At 37.1% G+C, this 16,600-nt stretch overlaps 1 long non-coding RNA gene across 3 annotated transcripts in view; it reads right to left on the minus strand.

Moving 5' to 3' along the window:
- Nucleotides 1-254: 254 nt before the first annotated feature.
- Nucleotides 255-16,600, minus strand: part of LOC136836478 (uncharacterized) — a 148,961-nt gene continuing 132,615 nt past the window's right edge. For 2 of the 3 annotated variants that reach the window (XR_010852405.1, XR_010852407.1), the window contains 2 exons: nucleotides 12,655-12,721; nucleotides 255-3,580 (listed from right to left, as the gene is read on the minus strand). This is a non-coding gene — a long non-coding RNA (uncharacterized lncRNA). Of the gene's footprint in view, nucleotides 3,581-10,248; nucleotides 12,722-16,600 lie in introns of those variants that run through there. The other variant, XR_010852408.1, reaches the window with a different exon arrangement.

Genomic DNA, 16,600 nt, shown 5'->3' on the forward strand with positions numbered 1-16,600 from the left:
CACACACACACACACACACACACATATATATATATATATATATATATATATATATATATATATATATATATATATATATATATATATATATATATATATATATATATATATATATATATATATATATATATATATATATATATATATATATATATATATATATATGTGTTTTTTTTATCCTCAAAGAAACGAAAAACAACTATAACTGCAACATTCTTACTTAAAACTGATGGATTAAGGAAGAACCTCATGTGCAGGAAACTACGACACTGGTTGCTTCGTACACCTACACAGAAAAACAAGGTAGGGCGGCGCTGGAACCCATTTGCCACTGGATTATTTGGTGACTTTCAAACCAGGGAGTGAAACTGTGATGCGATTGGACTCAAATGATTACGCTCATTTGCCACTTGAGGCACTTCTCAAAAAGCTTCCATAACACTTCACTAAGTGTGCTTTACCTTGGGATACCTAATACCTATACCCAAACCATTGGCACTTCCTCCGGCAAAACAAGTCGTAATGTTGACTACCACCACGGTAGCAACCAACAGCTGTCGAATGTGGTTACAAGTGGCCTCAAGAGATAATAGGCCCATCCAACCATTTAGGGGACAGCTCCTCCGCTTTGGGGTTCACAAGCGTTCATTAGCCCTTTGCCTTGTCCCCAAATTAACACCTAAAAGGATCAAAACCTAACGTTTTTAATTCTACTGTAACATGAATGTCAGATAGAAGTGTAATTAGGATCACGCAAGAGACGAAAAGCAAGATACCGGGCACAAATTGCCTATAGGAAAAAGAAGGCACTTGAATATTCCGTAGCATTTAAACAAATACCAACATCTGCTGACTGAAACTGACAAGCGCAAAATATTCGTACAAAGGAGCATCACGTAAGATCCTCTCGAAAGCCATTAACAAAGAGCAGGTGAAGAGACCATCGCCATAAAAAGGAAAAAAAGAAAAAAACATCAAAGTAATTACAAAATACCGTAAGGACGCGGAGTCTGGAGAAAGCATCTCCAAGAAAATAAAAAAATAAAAAGTTATCAAGTGAGACAATGAACCACAACTGCTCCGCTGGATGGTCGCTTCGGATAAAAAACAAGACTCCCATCCTCCCCACACACCGAATACTTTTCTCCGAAGTAGAGAAAAAAAGGAAAAAAACAATTACCGAATTCGGTCACCATTTTCACGTAACTGTGTCCCTACAAGAGACAACAGTGAGGTGGAAAATACCATGCACGCGCGTGCACACTACGTGAGCGTACGCCCGTAAACGCTTGATAGGACCTCTAAGTGAATAAATCAAGCTTCGAACGTGTTCATACCAATGACAGGAGCTACAGAGATATTTATCTATATTTTTTCTTTTTCCTCTGGGCCTCACGGATCTGAGAAATGTATGCAAGAGGGGAAAAGCAGGAATCAAACATGAACTAAACACAGCTAACATATGAAAAATTCGGTACCAGAGGGCCAACTTCCCATCCTTTAGAGTTTTTGTGCCTATTAAAAACAAAAAAAAAAAAAACTCCAACAACGGAACAATTTTTCCGATGGTGAAACAAAGGTAATGCAAAATCTACTGATTAACAGGAATGTGCTAAATAAAACACTACCGGCTGGTAAATAATTTATAAGGAGTTGCCTCACAGCTAATATAACCTGTAACACTGACAAAAAATCTGAACGGAGTTCCAATGACATTAATTTTGCCGCAGACATGTATATGTCAGCTGTGCTACCGAAAAAAATAAGTGAAAAATAAAAAGAACGTGACACGTCAAATAAAGGTTCCATTTCCCTAGATCACAAACAGACTCTGAGGGCTTAATTGTCATGCAACCCGCACTTTTCATCCACAAACTTGACATTTAATGCCAATTTCCAAAAAGCTGGAGTTTACAGCACAATGGTTGCAAGGCGTCCTGTATTTTCTTTTAACCTAAATTTTTCTGTTAATATCTCTAAAACCTTTCGCCCCACTGTGCCATAAACTAAGAAGAACAAGTTCCTACTGCTGAAAACGTGCATTACACAGTATTTGGGGACCTCGACTATGCTTTTACCTCATTATCATGCTTTACTGCAGTAATTACCGTTATCATTATTACAGATTACATCGTATTCTCAACGTACAATTGATCCGAGTTCAAATGGTACGTAGCCCTTTGAGGAAAAAGTTAACTGTAATACAGATGTTACACACTTCTCTGAGCACCATATATTAATGGTCCAGGTCCTCATCCGTTGCAAAGAAGCAATGAATTCAATAGTTTGTTTAATATTAGAATAGTTTACTATTCTCGGCAGTGACAATTTCACCAGGCAAACAAGTAAAACTATAAGCACACAGTTACAGAGGTATCACCAAAAGAGAAGCCTGGCATCGAAATTTGTAATGTAAATAATGAATTTCTTTTCTAACACAAAAGTCCATCAGCTTAGCACCAAGAAATTCAGTCTACAACATAATATGAACAATAAGTTAATAAGACAATATAGTCCTCTACTGTAGTTCCCTTGAAGAAAAAGTGCATTTCAAGAAAGAAAATTCCACGGGAATTACACTGGACACTAATCCATGGCATAATAATTGAGATTCCACAAAGATTCAAAAACTAAATCTATATACGTTTAATCAGACTGCGTGTGCAATCGGCGCAGTACAATCGAAATGATGATTACACACAATAAGTTTCACACTAATTCACAGAATCCTTTTTATTTACCTTTTATACAATGCTTTCTTCATAACTAATCAAATGTAAATTGACTGGCACAAACTTGAGGACTTACAAAGAGAACTGAAAACAGACAGACAAAACATAAGGACTGCCCGGTTCCCCTAACACCAGTTTAATCCTTGCTGCGTGACATTCCCCTACAAACAATCGAATTCCTGATTCAAGAAATCTCCATACAGACAATCTAATCCTAGCCTCAAGAATTCCCACTGTACATAATAAAATCCTTCCTTGAAAGCCATCGAAAATTTGTTTAAGAAATCCTCTACAAACGACTTCATCCTTACTTAAATAAAATCGCCTTACGAACAATCCACTCTTACAAAAAAAATTTTTTAAAAATCTCTGTTCTCAGTTTAAAGAAATCCTCAGCCACTACAGATTTCGAAACGACCGTCAACAAGTCACATAATCTGTTCCTCGTAACCATCACCGAGGTGAAATTCCAATATGATACACAAATATGAATTCTTATCGAGGTAACAGCTTGCGTCGATCATCAGCAAATAAAGACTCTTCCCTGGGACACCTGCTCTTTCTTTCCAGTAAAAATGGTCTTTCCCGACAGCTTATTTGGAAGTCTCTTCTTCTGATAATTATTATGATACTATTTCATACTCATTGCAGAAACAGATACCCATCCAGTCATGACGGGTTCCGCCCTTATTATAATACGATGACTGAAGACGGCAGACTGGCAAAACCCGTTAGTGATTAACTTCACTTCTAGGAAAATGCCTAAGACATCCGTATTACCATCACATCAAACGGGTACTAGGTATGCCGATTTCAGGAATTCTGTTGGCCTGGCCTTAACTTATATTCTGAGAGAGAGAGAGAGAGAGAGAGAGAGAGAGAGAGAGAGAGAGAGAGAGAGAGAGAGAGAGAGAGAGAGAGAGAGAGAGAATTATGGTTAGCTTTAGAACTTGATAATTCACTATCTAGCACTGGAATTTTAGCTGTAGGATTACTTAGAAATTCTTTAAACAGGAAAAAATTGCACAATTAATCATTCAGATTAATTTGATAAAAATCAACTTTTTTTTTAATAACATGAAAATTTTCTCCAGCCAAATAAACCTGAGGTTAAAAATGTTCCAAGTATGGACGGACCAATGTCCGCTAAATAGTTAAATATTAATTAAAAAAAAACCTACTGAAGTAAACAGGTTATAAATGCTTATCAATAAACAGTGTTCATTAATGAACAAAACTAGAAATAGAGTAAATTTCCAGAAAGGAGTCACAATATGGTACAGCCCCTAAGCAGAGGAGACATGGCACTCCTTTCTCACTCCCAGCCTTCACCTGACATCATCGTCACGAATTTACCATCCTTCAGCTTCCTCCCTCCACCCGAATCCAGTCCTTAATGACAGTGCCCCTACGAGACCACCCGCGCCCCCGGCACCCATCCGCATCAGGAGGCCTTCCGACGCCAACCCATTACCCCGCTCCATCGACCAAACACAAACAGTACGACGCTTTCTCCTCTAAAACTGCCACAATCCCATTTCGGAAATGGCGACGCCAAGTACCAATTAGGTCCTGCCTTTCGCCACTCTAATTTTGTCTCAAAAACACTTCCACTCAGAAAAGTATAATCCAATAAATATACCTCTTGTGAAGAAAAGACTCTTGAACATGCCGATGCTCATGTCCTTCACAGTCATTTCTGTGAGTTTATGGGTTTCCTTCTCTTACAATATTCAGAACTTTCATACCTTTTCCCTCGTACTTCCTTCTTTAAATCCGTGGCCTTCGGGAGGGGCAATGCAAGATTACCCCGGTTGCCACAGCTGCAACAAAATCGCTGGTGATGGAGGCAGCTGTAGCCTGATGAAGACTGTCGCTTCCTCTTACTTGAAAGGTCTAATGACTTTGGATCTCATTTGCACTTACACTCTCACTCTATACTTCAGTACTTTTGTTTTCAGCTTCCTTCTAAGGAGAAACCCTTGTCCTTCTCTCTTTTCATTAACTGTGTTCGAGAGAGAGAGAGAGAGAGAGAGAGAGAGAGAGAGAGAGAGAGAGAGAGAGAGAGAGAGAGAGAGAGAGAGAGAGAGAGCACCCACAAATTCACAGACAAAATATTTTAGTGGTCAAAAACTGAATAAACTCAGGGTAGGACATTAAAAGTCAACTTTAAATGCTTAGGGGTATGATGTTGTGTAAGTATAATCAGCTATGAAACCCTAGTCTGAAAAATTAACTTACAGAATTGCGCTAGAATTCAGCCCTAGTCGTTGGCATTCAAATGAGATGGCCATTTGCTGCATTCACCCACTACAATATAGACAAGTGAAAAATGCGCCAAAGTTTCTTCGGCGCTATCGAGTTTTCTATACATCGTATAATCACGGCCACCGAAAATAGATCTATCTTTCGGTGGTCTCGGTATAATGCTGTATGAGCCGCGGCCCGTGAAACTTTAACCACGGCCTGGTGGTGGCATGGCCTACATCGTTGCCAGACGGCACAATAGTTTTCTTTTCAGAAAACTAAAAACCAAGAAAAGAATTTCAACAAAATCTATGAAAAGGAAATAACAAGCATAAGGTTTTGATGTTAGGGTGATATGACAATGTCTAGGACCACAGAACCGGCTGAGTAATATCATAGTGAAGCTTTTATCATTAATTAATATTATTAAAAATGGATTTATAACTAACCAACCCACGTTGAGGTACACAATGGAAATAAGAAATCACCTTAGCAGCATATGCAGCTACTTCCTTAATCAAAATTGCATGTATGATCAAGAGGAAAAAAGAGGGAGGAATCGATCCCAGGAAATGACAACGGGCTTCAAAGGAAAGCAGGGCCTTTGAAAACTCGGCGTGCATGGCAAAATAAACGACATCGAACGGAGAACGTTTATTTACCAAGCAAAAACGTTAAGTTCTGTAAACGAATTTATGAACTGATGTATCAGTTGAAAAACCAGGTGAGGAAAGACTACGTGACCACAATTCTTCTGTTTACTATCGGATTATATTATCTTCGAAAACAGTAATATGAAATACATAAAACATGAATTTCAACATGCGAAATCTATTAGGCAATATGAAAAATTAATACTGTCAAGTTTCATTTGAAGTTTCGAATGTGCACGCCGATGTTTCGCAATGTTGGTGGTTTAGAAATCAACAACAATGCCAACATTTTTATATACACGAAGTCTTTAATAACGCAGCTTTTACCTTGTAACAGCAAACTAAGAAACCTGCCAGAGTCCCAGCCATTCACCTCAAGGTATCTCAAGATTCATCATCAAATTAAACAGGGATTACTCAACTTCATGGAAGCTAAAACAACAACTCAGGTTTTCGAACAATGCATTACACACTTCCTTCACCTTTGTTCACCTGACCCGAGAGAGAGAGAGAGAGAGAGAGAGAGAGAGAGAGAGAGAGAGAGAGAGAGAGAGAATTACATTCCTATTCCTCGGAGGTTCTCTTAAAATAGTCACCATTTCCAGTCGCTTAAACTTCATTTCAGGACGCTCGTTCGTCTTTAATGTTTCTGGAACTGCTCCTCTGTAACACTATCACAGCAACAGTTCTTGTTCAACATCATTCCTACAGTTACACTTCAAAAAAAAAAGGGGGGGGAGCATCACTGGCACCACAGCCTTTTCTATTCCGTTTTAATTAGCTGCAACTGTTGCAGCTGAACTTTTAATGAACCCCTTTCATCTGTTTATCATCCCATTTCCCTCGACATCTCATTCCCCTACCATTGAAAAAATATATAACTCTCCCTGTGCCTCCTTTTCCTTTTCTCAAATTTTCCTTTGCCTTCCTCGTTCCCCTCCCGTTGCCTCGAGGGACACAAACGAAGGCCAGAGAGAACAAAGGTAATTTCCTCGTTTACACCTCTTCCACTCCATTTCATTTCAATTCCCTTTCGGTTCCCTAGCTCGCAAAATAAAGCCCATCGACGCCGACGAATTCCGTCAACAACTCCCCCCCCCCCCTTCGCCCCAAACACACCCTTCCTTCAACAGACAGACCCCTCTATCTCCCTACATCCCTTGACCGCCCTACTGCCCTTCTCCCTGAACTTTTTCTCTCTCCTACGAATTCCTCGAGAAGGACGCAGGCCGTTCAGACATTCAATAGTGACCTACTTGTTCCACTTTTCTCAACAGTAGAGGGTTTAAAAAGAAAAAAAAAAAAACATGAAAAGGAATGGAAAAATAACAAAAGGGAAAAATAGTATGGAATTTACCAGCAAACAAAAGCCCATCACGAACCATGGAAGAGTGAAAATTTGCCCTTCAATCCTCTCGTTGCAACCCACAAAAGCCGTGGGAACATGGATCTATGAAAGATCACCGTTTAGCGCTCTCGAGGACAAAAGAAAAGAATTCCGAGAAGATGGAAAATGAGACCCCACTGACCAACATCGCTGTTGCCTGTGGAGTAGTTCAGTTCAGACTGAACGTTTTTTTTTTTTTTATTGTGAGAGTATCACAACCGATGAGAATTGTTACGCCGAAACAAAGTGCCAAATACAACAGAACAAATCAGAAGGGGATACCGACAGAAAAACAAAACAATAACAATTGCAATGGAACAACTGAAAATGTTACGTGAAGAGGTACTATATAGAACTCTAATTAGCCTACTAACAATGTGCACGCAATCTTATGCAGCAATCCAAAAAAGAATATTAAATTACTCAACCAGTTCTCACAATATACAATATATGCAAATAAAATGGGAACAAATGAGTCATGAAAAGTACGTTAAAATAGTTAAAAATGAAGGAAAATGTTAAAAAACAAGTAGAAAAATCTTACAAGTGAAAAAGAAGGATGCCGCCACAACTTCCACAACCCTCGAGAAGTCTCATGATTTGACGGCCTTTTCATCACACAGACTCCAGAGTTCCAGGCTTGAAATTAATATTCCACGTAACAGATCGACTGACTGGTTTCGGTGAAACGTCGTTGCAAAAATGTGGTCATCATCAACAAAAATCTATAAAACTTCCAAATCCAAACTCACTTCAGCATTACGATTTTTATCATGACCTTTATGATAACAAATCATAACCAAAGCCAGTCGTAATAAACAAGCACTGTAGTCCCAATCTGATTCAACATATTCTCAATACGGCTGACAGGATAACATATTCTCAATACGGCTGACAGGATAACATATTCTCAATACGGCTGACAGGATGACTGATAAGCATGGAGTACACAAATATGTAAACTTCGTCAATGACTGCAACGAAGTTAAAAACTGATATTTTCAAAAACCCCTTTTAAGGGCAGGAACTTAAAATATGCAATGAAAATGAAACTGAACCATGATACAAAATACTTATTAATCGAGTTGCATGTTCATAAAGTTCAAGCAACAGGTAAGATCAATCAGTACCTGCCCACACGTGAACGGGGGACAATACAATTTGAGTGTGTTGGGAATCAAATATATGTATTTAAACGCTGGAAATGAGAAGGAGAATAACGTAGAAGAAATAAAAAGTAGAGACGGCAATATAAGCAGGAAGAAGGGACGGAGAAGGACGGAACCCCCAATTATATAAAAAGCAACATCAACCCTTAACATCCACATCAGCCGAAAAATCCCAAAGTCATCCTCATGGCAGCCACAAGCTTCCAGACGGCTATTGACTGAGCGAATTGCATTCTTTGTGTCGCTGTTGCATCGAAGGTTAAGGGGATGAGGGAGAGTGCAGACCTCGAGGGAGGGAGAAGGTAGGGCGGCGCCAGACTGCAGTTATTGATTACAGAAAGCCGTTCTCGACACACGGAGGAGGGGCGGCACACCACTGATTCATCAGCCATGCATCTAAACACCTCTTCAGCCCCAAAGGGGATCAAGACAAGTGCATCATGCATAATACTGAACAATCGTCAATTTATACATATATATATATATATATATATATATATATATATATATATATATATATATATATATATATATATATATATATAAAAGAGCGTTTCTGTAGCTTTGCGGTTCACGACCACACCTCACCAGCAAGATACAAAAGATCAAGCCCACGGGTAGGAAAAGTCTTTGGGTTGTTTCCCCATTAATCTATTATATCCCTAGTTGCCCGTGGTGAATTATGTTATCAGAGATCAGGCAACTCTGTTGTAACACATCCATGGTGGAGAAGAGCAAGGGGTAGCAACCTCATCTCGGAAGGAAATTTTAAGAACCAGAGGTTGAACACTAGCTGGAGAAAAAGGCTTTTGATATGTATAAAACTGAAGCCAATCCTCATACAAGGGGAAGCAATAAAACTACTATGCAGAAAACACCTATTTTAGCTGCCTCATTTACGAATAGAAAAAGCTCATTATTAGCACGCCAACCTGCCTTCCAAACTCATACACACACACTGCACCATTCTTCCTAGCGCATTTGAATGAATCACTTTTCACCAGCCTTTCGTCGCCAATTCTCTCCTCATGACTGAACCGGTTCTTCTTTGTATCTCCACAATTCTCACCCTTTCATTTCTTCTAATTCCACATATACATGGTAGATCAGTAAATTAAAAATCCCGCGGCGATAGTAATCAGTATTAATCTGGATGCTTTTTCAAATTGATTTTAGTGCAACGTTTACCAAGGCCGAGGTGCTACTAGCACAAGTTGTGATCCCAATGAAGATGAAATGTCCATTAAATGGTAGATAAACCTCTCTCATTACTGGCCACGCCGGACACCGCTGCCCCAGGGTGTGCCACTCTTTGGGACAAGGTTATAATGTACCCCTAGGTAGAGCAGTGTGTGCTTAGTAAAGGGTAGTGTACCTCTTGGTGGGATAATATAGCAGTGAAGTCCTTCTAAGGCAAACAGGAACTACACTTTCAGCCCGTGAAATTCCGGGAAAGGAAATAATAGAATTCTTAATGCTCTACACTGTGAGACAGCTACTACTGCACAATACAGAGAAAAATAATGCGCACGCAAACTCAAACAAATATATATATATATATATATATATATATATATATATATATATATATATATATATATACTGTATACACACACAACCACACACACACACACACACACACACACACACACACACACACACACACATATATATATATATATATATATATATATATATATATATATATATATATATATATATATATATATATATATATATATAAATATAAATTTATATAAAGAAAAATAAAAAGCACATGTGTGTGCATATATTTTTCTCTGTATTTTGCAATATCAATATATACATACATAAATACACACACACACACACACACACACACACACACACACACACACATACACACATATATATATATATATATATATATATATATATATATATATATATATATATATATATATATATATATATATATATATATATATATATATGATTGAAATCACACCTATATATGATTGAAATCATCTATATAATGTACCCCAGAGGAAAATGGAACAGGGGGTTACATCAAGAACGGATTTGTTTTTAATTTTCTAAGATGTCCTCAAGAGGACTGATACATGCCTTAGTGACAGTGCAAATGAGCATACAGAAAGTCGGAATAAATATTCATAACTGATGAGCCATACACTCACAAACAAAGACAAACCTTGTTTACTCATTATAGTAGGAACACACCCTGGCTGTTAGGCCCAGATAAACTAGTTTTCTTAACATCTATACATTTGACATATTTATTTTGAAATAAATTGCCAGTTTATATATTCTTTGGCTGATATTCACTACCTTACAGAAGCTTCCTTTATAAGAGCTGGGTTCAATTACATATCTTTCTAGCACATTACCAGAATAACCTTTTTTTTTTCAATACCAGTGGGACTGATGACCTGACTGTTTTCACTTATAGGAACGAATATTGCACCGTTCACTTGTGCATATCTTATGATGCATTTTTTATTTAAGCAGTTCTACTCTCTTTCCAAAAGACTTTCCAGTTTGACCTAAACAAAAACTGCCACATGACTTAATGAAATTGATAAACCCACCCTTTAGTATTGTCAGGGGTTTGTGTTTTTTTTTACATGCGTTGTTCTGAAATGCCATATCAACTACAAAGCAGATTTTATCTTTTAAATGTTTCTCTTTGGTTATCATGACAAAAATGTATTTCTATCGCTCTTAATACCTGTCTAACATAAAATCGGGAGATAATGTAATTACTTGCTTGTATCCCTACTTATATCTATTTCATGACCAATGCAGTCAGGGCTGCATGAACGTCATGTTCTGCAGAACATGTACGCGAAAACTGACTCTTTGCTTTATTCATTTCGCCAGCATAAAAATGTGCTTAGCAAGAAACATTTACAGGTTTTCTGTACACACTGTACTTAAGCCTATTACTAATTCTGTTTATTAAGCAATTCCTTTCCGTAGAGAATTTTATTGATGGGACCAATTCATTTCATTCACCAGAGCGAGTATTTACATTTTCGTTGTCTGGGCAAATACAAATTATATCGTAAACATATCTGAAGCATATTACATTCGTGGAAAGATTTCAATATTCTGCTTAAAAATTCCATATATAAATTGATTAAAACTAGAGATAAAGGATTTACAAATAACCATACTACAATTTTCAGGGTAAAATTTCCAGCTGAATTCAAACTGACAATCTTTTAAATATACCTAATGGATTCCACATTCCATTTACGATGCACTTTCTTATACTAGATCAATGGTCTAATTTCTCTTCTTTGACTTCTCGCATCATTCAATCCATAACGTATCAAGATCCTCATTCCTTTCGGAATCTTTCCCTTGTCCAGAGATATCTTACAAACCCAGATCGAGGACTCAATCACGGTATCACCAGTGACTGCAGCATAACTTGCAAATCCTTAAACTTCCGGCGTCATTCCATTCTTCCACTTATGAATGTTTAGCATACATAAATCTCATTTAATGTTTCGAATCTGGAAAACCTTAAAGAACTCAACTCAATGCTTTCATCGGTGCTCTTGACATAAGTGTACTTATTTCATCCTTGTCCACAGAGTAACCATCAATTTAATCATCGCAGAGAAATAGTACGTTACCGAGGGCTGCGTTACTATATGTATGGTGACAAACTCTGGGGATGTAAACACAACTGCTGGCAGAAATATAGATACACAGAAACATATAATAGATTGACATGACAGAAAAATGCCTGAATGATCAACAGCTAAGGACGATTAAAAAAAGAAAAAAGTTTCTAATAAAAGAATGGTCACAGAGCAACTTTCTTACCAAGGGAAATTTATACCGATTTCTAATTAAACTGGCGTAACGACAACGATGGTCACAGATATAAAAAGAGAAATAAAGGCTTCGTCTAGCTTGAGTTACACAAGCAAAGGAAATGTCACACGTGAGAACCTTTTCTCGACTCGCTTAGTTTTCATTAATTCAAAGTTTCATGGGGTCTGGATCGACGGTGATCAATATCGCAGAGTCGACACCAAGAAAATCTACGCATTGAAACATAAACGACAATATAATATAGGTATTTCAGCAAGTTATGAATCAATTGGACCCGACTTACAGTCGTATGTTTAGTGTCTAAACCGAGCGTTCCGTAATATTTATGAAAAATTAACACCTGAGTGTTCCTCTACTTGCAATTATCAATCTAAAATCAAGCCCACTGACAGAAAGAGCACGACCTAAAACCTTTTCATAGTCCTCTGGGAATTAGTTTTCTAAGAATAGTAAACCTAAGTATCTAAACCTGATGTTAATCTTCTGCAATCTTCATATAATCGACTTATCGGTATACTGATTACCAGCATAAAATGTTTCAAGTAAAAATGGTTTAATGTAATACTTTTGGAGATCAAGATTACGGTTAAAGTTGAAAGATAAAAGCCAAGTCTTACCAGAATTTCCCGTTTTCAGTCATGGAGTAGAATGCCTGTTTTCTGTTGCTTTCACACGGTGACTCACCTGAAATGACAACACGCCATTCAATACTGAAGTTAAATTAAGTATATCTTAGTTTAACCAGACCACTGAGCTGATTAACAGCTCTCCTAGGGCTGGCCCGAAGGATTAGATTTATTTTACGTGGCTAAGAACCAACTGGTTACCTAGCAATACTGAAGCATAGCGTTACCTACTGAATATAAACATTGATTTAGAACATTCACCTACGGGTAAAATAATAGGTTAGGATAAACTGATTTCTCTGCCTTATATCGTGTAAAGTCAAGACCTACAAACTGTCGAATGAAAAACAATCTATAACTATTCGTCAAATATATTACACTTCATTTTTTATATAAAAACTGATAAATTACGAACATCAAGAAGAATATAATCCCACGCCCAATATATCTTTTCCTACCTACGATAAAGTTTATGTAGAAAAATTACGCCAATTATCAATCAAACTATTTCAGATCTGGTTTTACTCTTGTATAAAAAACGCCCCAGAGCACGACGAAACTAAAATAAAACTGTCAAAAATTAACTATTTAAGCTACACCTAGAACATATTATAAGCTTCTCAACATGATATAATGTAAAAATAAAAAATTCACGCTAAACTTTAAAAAAATCCATTATTTAAATTACAGGAAAACAAGTTACCATGTGGCGGAAGCAAAATAACCTCAGCGGATTTGAAACATTATGAGAGCACCCGAGAGCTGCAAACATCAAAAACGACCAACTTGACTAATTTGAAAATTAATGCGGGATATCCATAACGACGAACTACCACCTAGAAAGTCGATAACGCTGAGTGAATTTCTTATAAGGCCTGTTCCTCTACTTGTTCAAGGGTCTTTCGATTCTTTGGTGTACAAGACGAGAGAGAGAGAGAGAGAGAGAGAGAGAGAGAGAGAGAGAGAGAGAGAGAGAGAGAGAGAGAGAGAGAGAGGTCTTTCGATTCTTTGGTGAACAAGACGAGAGAGAGAGAGAGAGAGAGAGAGAGAGAGAGAGAGAGAGAGAGAGAGAGAGAGAGAGAGAGAGAGAGACATTGTCATAAACATCTTATATATTCGCTAAGTATCAACACAGATATATGTACAGTATACACGACATCCTTCAAACATCGATTATGTCTCACAGTAGTGTGAAGACACTCTTCATGGATATAAACCATTAACTTCCTTTGAAAACGCTATAAAATAGCCTTTGTATGTACAAGAACACTAAATTTCTCTAAACAATTTCATCATCATCATCATCATCATCATCAGCACAGCAGCAGCAGCAGCAACCCTATTTGGAGCAGCAGAGAACTACAAGCCAAGGGCTCCGATAAGAGAAGCAGATTAGTAGGGAAAAGAAATACGGAATCAAGAATGAACTGTAAGCGAGAAAAAAAAAAATACAATTAAACTACTGATTGAGACTTATGTGAATCTTCTGTTCCCTAAAAACGCATTTGCACTAGTCTGAAAACCTAAAGTTCCAGATTCAATTACCCGACTCCGAAGATTATTCCCAAAATTCGGTCAGAGCGGAAACAGTTTCCCATAAAATGAGCAACTTCTAGACACTGACTTTAAAATTGACTCACAACTTTACAAAATTTCGCACATATCCATGTGTTTTAAAGCCTCACTCATTTTTTAGAGCAAAATTAAAATAAAAAAGTTATTTACTTGCTAAGCTTGCCCCAAAAGTTAATTAAAAATTATTAACTAATGTGTTCATGGATGTTACAATTCTAACAACGAAATACAATCAATTCCATTTATGTGGTCACGTGATTTTCAGATTTTTGAGCCGTATTTCAGACTCACTGTTCACGATCTAAAAAAAACAAAAGAGCAATTTAACTAGATACAAACAAATCACTACAAAACTCGAAAAGTTTACCAAGCAATAAGAATAAAAAATCAAACAGGAATTGAAGGGACGTGCTTCAAGAGGGAAAACTCAGAAGATGAGGCGTCACTGACACTGATTAAGACGACATACTAGCGTTAAGATATTCACAGGCATCGATGACGGAATTCCATTCACATGATGTGACATTACACACAAAAAACTCATACATGACTATAAACAGTCCCATAATTCAGAACAATCTATAAAAGTTAAAAACACAGTCATTTAGATTGAAGGTAAAAACATTATACTGTTACTAAAAGTCGAATGCAAAAGTAAAAATAAAAAAAATAACTGATAAACAAATAGAATGACTGATAAAGAAATATATCGTGTGCAGAGACTTTTTGATTTGGGATAGAGGGAATTTGAAGACATTTAATAGTACACACTGAGCCACTCCCAGGTAGAAAAAACAACGACACAACTACAAAAATAAGAATAAAACAATCTGACCTTACTATACCCGTAAAGTTTATCTACTAATGTATTTCCTTAGCGCAATGGTACTATAATAAGCAGAATGCAATGCTGTATTATACAATGTAAAACTATCAATGGAAGATTTACAAAAGTTGCTGAACATGTATAGAAAAGGCGGTCACCAGTAAAACATATTTATTTCATACTGAGCATAGGCTCCAGGTACATGAAGAAAAATCATACTTTGACAAATGCTGAAAATATCACCAGCTTCTGTGAAAAGCAAGATTCCTCGGGTTCCGCTGCACTGGCACCTACAACCACAAAGGGAAGCTCATACCAAAAAGACTTAACAATCCATGCGAATTTCTTCAGACATTTTCTTTACTTCAAAACACACTCGCACAGTATGAGGTGAATAGCTGAAGGACAAAACTTAAGGAGGGAGAAAGGTCAATTCATAATCACCATGCTTTAAAATGATATAGGAAAAATGACAGAACAGTGTTATCTAAACGGATTTTGCAATGATAGGACATCTTAAACGCAAAACAAAGACAATAAATCAATGCAAAAGAAAAACGTCAACAACAACTAGCTTAACGGATCTCAGTTATTAATGTGACAAAAGCAATGCACAAACAGGAGCACTTTATGGAGCATAACTACGCCACGATACGTCATGACCCTGATGCTAAATACTAAGTTTGGAGCTTGCTCTTGATCAATACTCTTTCTGTCCTCTAAGCATCCAAGTGATCCACAGAGTAATGTTTCACTCATTATACTTGTAGCATACGATGACCATAGCATAGTCATGTAATCAATATGTATCCATTTATGACATACCAAAGAAAATCCTTAAACTTTATAATAGTAGAGATGGAGCCCATAGCGAAAAGTGACCCTATCTCCGTCCGTATGAAGGGTGTTCCCGATTAATGCTTTCATAAATTTTATTAAAACCCTTTCTTCGGTTCTCGATATATTTTGTTAGAAAATTAAAAACATAACCCCCTCCCAATGTGGATGGCCCAAGTTATTTATGCCAAATACCAGCAAATCAGATGTCCTTTACATTAATTATGGAAAACAGCATTAAACCTACATTTGGCGAAGAGAGCCATAAGCCAGTAATCATCTATTCAGCACTGACATTTGCTAAGGCGCCTATCTTTATAAGCATCCTTAGCCTTTGTTTTCACGGTTATCATTCCCTTTTTGAGACAAGATTCTCAAAGGGTCAACGCACCATCCATTGTCTTATTGATCTTTTCGCCACAGACCTATGAACAAATGGTTGGTCCTATTATTATTGACAGCTTCATTTCTACTATTTCATACTTTTAGTCCCACTGACACAATTTTATACCTATTCGATTTTTCACCCTATACTACCTGCCATTTCCTCAAATTTTGCATGCACTTACTCAAAATCTATGCTTTCAAATCACTTTTCCCATTTCGTAAGAAATCAAAGCAGAGAAGAATAACATCAAAACAAAATGCAAGTGATTACATTGAAGGTCAGATTGAGATCGAGCAGTGTCTCTGAGAGAA

Source organism: Macrobrachium rosenbergii, chromosome 56, assembly GCF_040412425.1.
Source record: "Macrobrachium rosenbergii isolate ZJJX-2024 chromosome 56, ASM4041242v1, whole genome shotgun sequence".
Taxonomy (NCBI): domain Eukaryota; kingdom Metazoa; phylum Arthropoda; class Malacostraca; order Decapoda; family Palaemonidae; genus Macrobrachium; species Macrobrachium rosenbergii.